General features: G+C 44.2%; 1 long non-coding RNA gene across 1 annotated transcript; it reads right to left on the reverse strand.

The window, feature by feature from the left end:
• Window positions 1-3067: 3067 nt before the first annotated feature.
• On the reverse strand, window positions 3068-8509 carry LOC107967657 (uncharacterized). The gene is made up of 2 exons (XR_001708321.4): window positions 3665-8509; window positions 3068-3381 (listed from the first exon to the last, which is right to left on the reverse strand). It is a non-coding gene; the product is annotated as an uncharacterized LOC107967657 (long non-coding RNA).
• Between the last annotated feature and the right edge of the window lie 294 nt (window positions 8510-8803).

Here is an 8803-nt window from a genome sequence, read left to right on the forward strand (position 1 = left end):
CAGAGGCAGGGCACAGTGGTTCACACCTGTAACCCCAGCACTTTGGGAGGCCAAAGCAGGTGGATCACTTGAGGCCAGGAGTTCAAGACCAGCCTGGCCAACATGGTGAAACCCCAGCTCTATCCAAAATACAAAAATTAGCTGGGCATAGTGGTGCACACCTGTAATCCCAGCTACTTGGGAGGCTGAGGCAGGAGAATCACTTGAGCCTGGGAGGCGGATGTTGCAGTGAGCTGAGATCGCACCACTGCACTCCAGCCTGGGTGACAGAGCGAGGGTCTGTCTCAAAAATAATAAAAATATAAAATGAAGAAATAAACCTCTCTCTGATCCTCTCTCATTCCTTGCACTTTATTCCCAACCCCAGTGACTCCCCACTTTGGCTTTCCCTGGGTCTCCTATCCTCATTCATCAGCTCCTACCGGCTCCTTGATTCTTCTCCCTTCCTGCTGCTCAGGGAAACAATCTAACCCAGCAGTCCCCTGGGACCCCAGCCTGCATCTCCACTGGGTCTCCCTGACTCCCTGGAAGAGCAAATCATCATGAATCACTTCCTCTCCGACCAAAGACCAAAAGCATCCTTGACAACATGTGCTGGTTCTGGCTCCCGACAGACCTTTTCAGATGGGACAAGCTTCAAATCAATTCCTATTTCTTCCAGGTGAGAGAGACGGCTGTTTGGTGACCCAGGAGGCCCCCATGAGTCTCCTCCAAGAAATCACTTTGATTTCTACTTTTCTGCTTAGATGAGTTTCCAGCTTCTCTGCAAACTCGGATCTTTCTCCAAATAATTCGCAGAAATGACTCTCCCCAAAGGCAAAGACAGGCCCATCCCCTTGTGCTGGCATCCTGCAGCAGAGCAGCATTCAGTAATTAAAGTAAAAATAATAAAGGAATAACGCCAATAATAATAGCTAACCCTTATAAGCACATACTAGGTGCCAGACTCCAGACATATAGTAGCTTATTTGGCTCGCACCACAACCTTTTGCAGTACATAATATTCCCCATTTTGTCGATGAAGAAAATGAGACACAGAGAATTGGAGTAACTTGCCTGAGGTCACCCAGCTAGTGAGTGAAAGAAGCTAAGATTTCAACTCAGGCAGTCTGGCTTCAATTATCTCGAGCTGATACTATGGCTAGGCACTGTGCTGGGTGCTGGGAATATAGGAAGGGACAACAGAAGACATAGCTCCTGCCCTCAAAGACCTTATGGTCTATGGTAGATCAGGGAGAGAGGCATTCATTAAATGCACAAATAAATCTATAGCTACAGGTTGTGATGATGCCAGGAAGGGAAGAGGGTATGAGATTATCTTCGGGCTTCCTCTTAGAATAAGAGGAATTTATTTGGAATTTATCTTCAGGAGAACCCAGTGGTAGCTTTTAGACCCTAGAAGCCTGGGCTTAGATAAGCCCAATGGCTACTGTTTCTTGAATATCCACCAGGTACTAAATGGCATGATTTATGCCCAAACTTCTTTCCATCATTACAAAACAGTAATCATTCTTTGTCCCTTCTCACAGATGGAAAACTGAGACTCAGAAAGATTGGGGGACTTACTCGAGGTCTTCTGCCTGAGACAGAGAGAGCCAGGACTGAATCCAGTTAAGTCCAATTCTTTCTACCATATTCAAGATCAGATTTCTCATCCTCAACATTTACTGGCATTGTAGGCCAGATAACTCTTCGTAGCGAGTGGTGGGACTGTCCTGGACACTGCAGGATGCTGAGAAGCATCCCTGACTGATATGGTTTGGCTGTGTCCCCACCCAAATCTCATCTTGAATTGTGGCTCCCATAATTCCCACGTGTTGTGGGAGGGACCCAGTGGGAGGTAATTGAATCATAGGGACGGCCTGTCTTTCCTGTGCTGTTCTTGTGATAGTGAATAAATCTCACAAGATCTGATGGTTTTACAAAGGGCAGTTCCCCTGCACATGCTCTCTTGTCTGCCACCATGTAAGACGTGTCTTGCTTCCTCTTCGCCATCTACCATGATTGTGAGGCTTCCCCAGCCATGTGGAACTGTGAGTTAATTAAACTTATTCCCTTTATAAATTACCCAGTCCCAGGTATGTCTTTATTAGCAGTGTGAGAACAGACTAATTCACTGACCTCCACCCACTAAATGCCAGCAGCACCTACTCCTCTTGTGACAACCAAACATATCTCCAGACATTGCCCAGTGTCCCCTTAGGGGTAAAAGGAAATCACTCCTATTTGAAAACCACTGTTGTAGATGCCAGCTCACCTCCAGACTATTTCTTATCTATCTTTGTGTACCTGGTACCCAGCACTGTAGCTCAACTAAAGTTTATTTAATAATAGAATGGAAGAAAGGAGGAAAGAAAAGAAAAGATACAGGAAAAGAAAGAAAAGGAGGGAGAAGGGGAGGGAAGAAGGCCTAAGTTCACCCGATATGTATATTATGGAAAGCTTATAGATAAATCAACCTAAATGGATGTTGTAACCCAAATTCTATTTGAACTACCCGGGGTGGAAATCAGGGCTTCAGGGAATCGTGTGATAAATTCATACATTAAATGAGCAGTCTTTCTGATATGAACACATACATCTGCACATCTGCATGCACACACACAAATGAAAATGCCCTGTGGGCCTGGGCGCCGTGGCTCATGCCTGTCATCCCAGCACTTTGGGAGGCCGAGGTAGGTAGATCACTTGAGACCAGGAGTTCAAGACCAGCCTGGCCAACATGGTGAAACCTCGTCTATACTAAAAATACAAAAATTAGCCAGGCATGGTGGTGCGCACCTGTAATCCCAGCTACTCAGGAGGCTGAGGCAGAATCACTTGAGCACAGGAAGCAGAGGTTGCGGTGAGCCAAGATCGAGCCACTATACTCCAGCCTGGGCAACAGAGCAAGACTCTGTGAAAAAAAAAAAAACGAAAACAAAAATGCCTTGTGGGTTTGGCATTTCCCCATTAAATTTACATCAAGACCACTCCCCAAAGTGGGGTGAACCAAGCCATCCTTGTTCCCTCCCAGCGGGGAATTCAATTACCCATTTGAAACAACACCCCAGAGGTCCTTCCAAGCTTCTTCATGAAACAATATTTATCAGCAATTGTTATTATTACCAAGAGGACCCCTGCTGGCCTGGGATCTGCTCCTCTGCCACCCAAGAGTTCTCCCATTTCCAGCTCTTCTTGATGTGGTCAATAATACCACAATCTCTTCAGCTCAGAAATTCCCCCGGACTGGAAGACGGCTTTCCTGTGTGTACATTTCAATCAACAGAAGCACCGGCGTTTCCAAAGCAGATGTTTCCTGTCGCTACTTACTGTGTCCTGAGCAGGTGGCCCTGTTAAAGCTGTATTGTTGGACAAGCCTTTCAATCAAGGCTTTCATTCCTGGATATGAGTGAGGGGTGACAGGAAAGGGAATTCTGCTGTCAAATCCAGGCAGCAGAGAATGGTGCAACCTACTGTCTTCCCCATGCTTCCACATGCGACTGAGGTGTGTTCTTCTTGCATGGGGTAACTGGTTAGCTTAGCAGTATGGCAGGTGAGAATCACAGACATGGACTGAAATCCCACCTGCAACATTTGCCACTTGAGTGATTTTTGGAGGAGCGACTGTAGTTTTCTGAGTCTGTGTCCTCATTCATAAATTAGAGATACTCATATTACCTACCTCACGGGGTGGCTGGGAAAAATAATTAAATCACCCGAAGCACATAAAATCCTTTTAGCACAAGGCTTCACACCCGGTAAGTTCTCAATAAATGATCACTCTTGTTTTGACAACAATCGCACATCAAGGGCACAATCTGGTTGCCCCAGGAGATCCAGACTTGAAATGAATAAAATCCTCATAAAGCTTCTGTCTAGCTGGGGAGCTAGACCTCAGCACAGGCAATACTGTCCTGACACTGTCTCTCCCCAGCTGTGCAACTTGGGATGTGGAATCTCACCTCTCAGAGGCTCTCATCACCTGGGAAACAGTGGGGCAATTCCTGGCTTAAATTGTTGGAAGAACTTTGGTACATGGCCCATAGCTCAGAGGAACTCAGGACATGGTAGCTAGAGGTACTGTTGGCCAGTTCCAGGCATCGTGGTAGGAGATGATTCTTATTAAAGTGAATTGGAATCTTGGGGAAAGCAGCATGATTGGGGAGGTCATCGTCATGGTGATTTGATTTGTGATGTGAGGAATGGACTTGCCTACTTTAAATCTCAACTTGACTTGGAAGGGTGTGGATCTGTGAAAAAATAACTGAGACTTGCTTCTGTCAAGCTACTTCCTGTGACAACATTAGAGGGAATTTCTTTCTTTCTTTCTTTCTTTCTTTCTTTCTTTCTTTTTTTTTTTTTTTTTTGAGACAGGTTTTCACTCCCACAGCCCAGGCAGGCTGCAATGGGCGCAATCTCAGCTCACTGCAACCTCTGCCTCCCAAACTCAAGTGATTCTCCCACGTCAGCCTCCCAAGGAGCTGGGACTACAGGCACACACCACTGCACCTGGCTAATTTTTGTAGAGACAGGATTTTGTCATGTTGGCCAGGGTGGTCCTGAACTCTTGAGCTCAAGGGATCTGCCCACCTTGGCCTCCCAAAGTGCTGGGATTACAAGTGTGAGCCACGATGCCCGGCCTTGGAGGGAATTTCTATGCATGAAGGACAATGTCAACAAGTCTCACTTCCTCTACTATCTGGAGTTTGGGCTCTGTGTCTTCAGCAGGCATGGACAGGAATTTCCTGGCTCAGAATGATACCAGGGGTTTTCCAGTGCTTTTCTAAGAACAGAGATGGTAGATAAGTATGAGGATGGTGGGAAAATCCTTCAGTTTTCTAAGGAAGGCTCATGTTTATGGTAGAAGATTTGAGACAAGAATTTTCTATTTTCATCCCACCAGTCATAATTTGTGTGACTTTGACATGTCTCTTAACCTTTCTGAACCACCGTGTGATGGAATACTGGGTTGTTCCCCCAGATCATATCCCCCCTTCCTACCACGCACTTACGTTTTCCGTAGGTAACTACATTAATTAAGGATTTGATGTAGGTTCCATAGGTAACTACTCACCATCTTCAGCTCTGTTGTTTTCACCGAGATTGATCTCACCCCCAGCTCTAGAGTAGGTCTGGATTGGCTTAAGCCAATAAGTGCCTACTATCCCTTGTTCACTGTAGTTTGGTTGAAGGATGGGCATCTGACCTAGTTCACACTAATGTGACATGTGAAAAGGTTTTCTGAGGTTTCTGGGACAGACAAGTGATCCATCTTCCAAAAGACCTACCAGAAGCATCTGTCTGCTTTTTGTGCAGTGTGATGTGAGGCTATGAGAATAGGAGGCCAGAAATATTGTACTATGGAAGAGTCAACCTGAAGAGGAAGCCAACAAGGCAGCTGAAAGAATCATCCAGGAACAAAGCCAGAGCCTTAATGGTAGCATGAACCCCTCGATCAAACCATTCCTGAATCAGAATATTACAGGGCAATTCAGTTATGTGAGCCAACAATCTTCTCATTGACCCCTATCCCCATTTCTTTTTTCCTTAGTATTTTAAGTTGGATTTTTCTGTTGCTTGCAACCAAAATATTCCTAACTAGTACACTGTTTTCTCTGTCCTCTCCAAACTTCTGGAAGAATAAAATAAGATAATAAGGTATGTGAAAATAATACTGTTTTGCCTTGGGCAGGCCTATGCAAACCTACCCCAAAGTCTGAGGAAGCTGAGAAGCTGGAGAAAGAGGCTGACAAATCCAGTTTCTTAGGAAGAAATATTTAATAGGGGCTTAGGAACAGAAACCATGCCTGTGTCTTGGGTGGTGGAAAGACAAGATGGTGGATCCCTGTGGCACCAATAGCCTCCAGACCCAGAGATTATATACTCTAGGGGAGAGGCATACATGTTTCACAGAGAATAGGTAGGAAATTGCCCTGAGGGCAGGATTTGCAGGAAGTACAGTCCTCTTACACGACGAACAACAGATAAACTGGAAATCTCAGAGGCCTTCCCAGAACGGGTTAATCAGAAGCTAACATGGCAGATTAGCATTTGATTCAACCTTCACAGATATGTAAACTGTAAATCACAGTACCAATTAGATGTGAGGATTATCAGAACAATTATTATCACCACCTCAAAGACTTCCTAGCTCAGAATAATCCAATTTACAGATGTGTAATATTTCCTTCCATTCCTCTGAAATGTATCAGTTTCATTATGTTGAAACTATTAGATCATGCACAGATAATGGTGCTTAATGAAGCTAACAGTATTATTCTCCTGTAAACAGAAATGTATATAATTAATAACTCTCTTAAGGCTTTTGGTATTCACTGGTACTAATTACATTCCAGTCCTCATCAGTGTGAGTCCAACCAGAGTAGGCTGAGTGAAAACAGACACTCAGTCCTCGAGAGAAATATGAGGTCTCAGCATCTGCCTTCACTGTCAGTTGGCCGCACTTTTGTGGAGAAGAGAGCACTAGTCTGTGTTCCAGCTCTGCCACTGAGTCTCTTTGTGACCTTGGACACGTCACTTAACTGCTGTGTGCCTCAGTTTCCCCATCTATAAAATGAGGAGGATAGACTTGCCAGATTCTTAATTTTTGTTGAATGCCTATGAGAATCTGCTGAAAACTCTGCATCTTCTCCAGAGAGGTCCATTTCTCTATATAATCTATATCTATAGATATAGATATATATTTTTGGGACAGAGTCTCGCTCTGTGGACCAGGCTAGAGTGCAGTGCCACAATCTCAGCTCACTGTAATCTCCGCCTCCTGGGTTCAAGTGATTCTCCTGCCTCAGCTTCCTGAGGACCTGGGATTACAGGCACCCACCACCACTCCCAGCTAATTTTTGCATTTTTAGTAGAGACGGGATTTTGCCATATTGGCCAGGCTGGTCTCGAACTCTTGACTTCAAGCGATCCTCCCACCTCAGCCTCTGAAAGTGCTAGGCTTACATGTGTGAGCCACTGTGCACAGCCTTCTGTATTTTATATATTGAATAATTTATATACAATCACAAGAGGCCCAAGGAAAACTCCATTTGCTTTTTTTTTTAATCAAGCCAAACCAACAAGTAAGAAATTCAAAATTAAATGAACTTTAAGGGCCCTGTAAGCTCTACATTTTCAGTGCCCATAATTCCACGATTCCCCTAGAAGTAGCAGAGTCATAATTGAGTTCTAGAATGTCTTTTTACCTAAAAGGTAGAAATTCTTTGAGCATGGGCATTGGTGGGGAGGGGCTTGAAAGCTGAGGGACAGTAAGGAGGTTGTTACAATCATCCCAGCAAAAGATGATGTGGCTCAGACAAGAATAAAAGAAGGAGATGTACTGAAGAGATAGCCAGAATGCAGAACTTTGTATAAGAGTAGATTTAGGGGAGAATTTCCAGAATCCTATCACTTAGGATTCGTTTCATCTGTGAGGAACAATAAATCCAATTATAATGACTTAAACAGCAAGAAGAATTTGTTTTTCCTCAGGTGAAAGTCATCTGACGGTAGATAGTCCAAGCCTGTTTAGAAGCTCTTCAATACTTGGTTCTATCTATTAACTACTCTGCCACATTTGTTCTATCCTCAGGGTCCAAGGTGGCTGCAGGAGTTCCAGCCATCACACCTATGTTTCAGGGTATAAGAAAGAGAATAAGTGGAAGTGCAAAATGGAGCTCCTTTAAAGAGCTTTCCTGGAAGCAAAGCTTCCACTTACATCTCGTCAGCTAGAAGTCAGTCACTTCCAGCTGTGGGACAGTCTGGGAAATGTAGAAACATAGTGTTTTGCTAGGCATATTGCCCAAGATTCTATTACTAAGAAGAAGGAAGACGCAACTAGCAGTTTCTGCTACAGTTTCCATTTAAAAGAAATACAGTGTGGAGAGGACAGTGGAGGAGAGTCAGGACTGGGGAGGAAGATCAAGAGTTCAGTTTGATACATGCTGGGTTTGAGTGCTTAGGAAACATTCGTGAGAGTTGTCCTATAGACAGTTGAATAAACATGTATGAAACTTGGAATAAAGGTGTGAGCCAGAGCTAAAGATGTGAGAGCCACCAAGATACAAAGGACACATGGAACCCTGGAACTTTTCTTCACGAGAATGATCTCAAAACACAAACCTGATGATCTCAAGCCTCTTTGCCATTTTTAAAATAGTTCAAGGTGTTCTTACAGCTCTCAAGATAAAGATGAAAATCCCTAATGTGAACTACACTGATTTTCATTATTTTGACCCCAGATTACCCGTTTCATCTAAACTCACTATCACCTTTGCCCATCTCACTTCAAGGCCTTTGCAGGTGCTGGCCAATCTTCCCTCTCCATCTCCACCTCCAGCTCTGCATTCTGCAATATGATCTCTGTTGGCCTTTAAAAGCTTTAGAATGTTGGAAAATTGGAATCTTCACCCCAGTTTTATAGATGGGCATGACATCAGCTCAAAGAGTAAAGGCACTTCTCTAAGGTTACACAACTATAGTAAGAGGCAGAGTAGAAATCAAAGCCAACGTCTTCTAGCAACTGGTACCTTCTCTCCACTCAGCACAGCAGGCTGCTACTTTTGGGTGGCTCTCCATGCCCTCACAAGAAAGGATAGACAAGAAGAGAGAGGGAACAAAAAAAACCCAGACGCTCAGAGCTGACTCCACGGAAGGGCTTATTCAATCAGTCTAGACAAAAGCCTGCCCCATTACTCCTTTCTTTCCTCCCTCCCACCTTTTCTCCCCACTTCCCAGAGGAACTTGATTAATCCATTAGGTTTAACCTCTATTTAACTTCCTGATTAGTTACATTTATAAACTCCATTTGTTTTTGCTT

The sequence above is a fragment of the Pan troglodytes genome, chromosome 10 (assembly GCF_028858775.2).
Source record: "Pan troglodytes isolate AG18354 chromosome 10, NHGRI_mPanTro3-v2.0_pri, whole genome shotgun sequence".
Lineage (NCBI taxonomy): Eukaryota > Metazoa > Chordata > Mammalia > Primates > Hominidae > Pan > Pan troglodytes.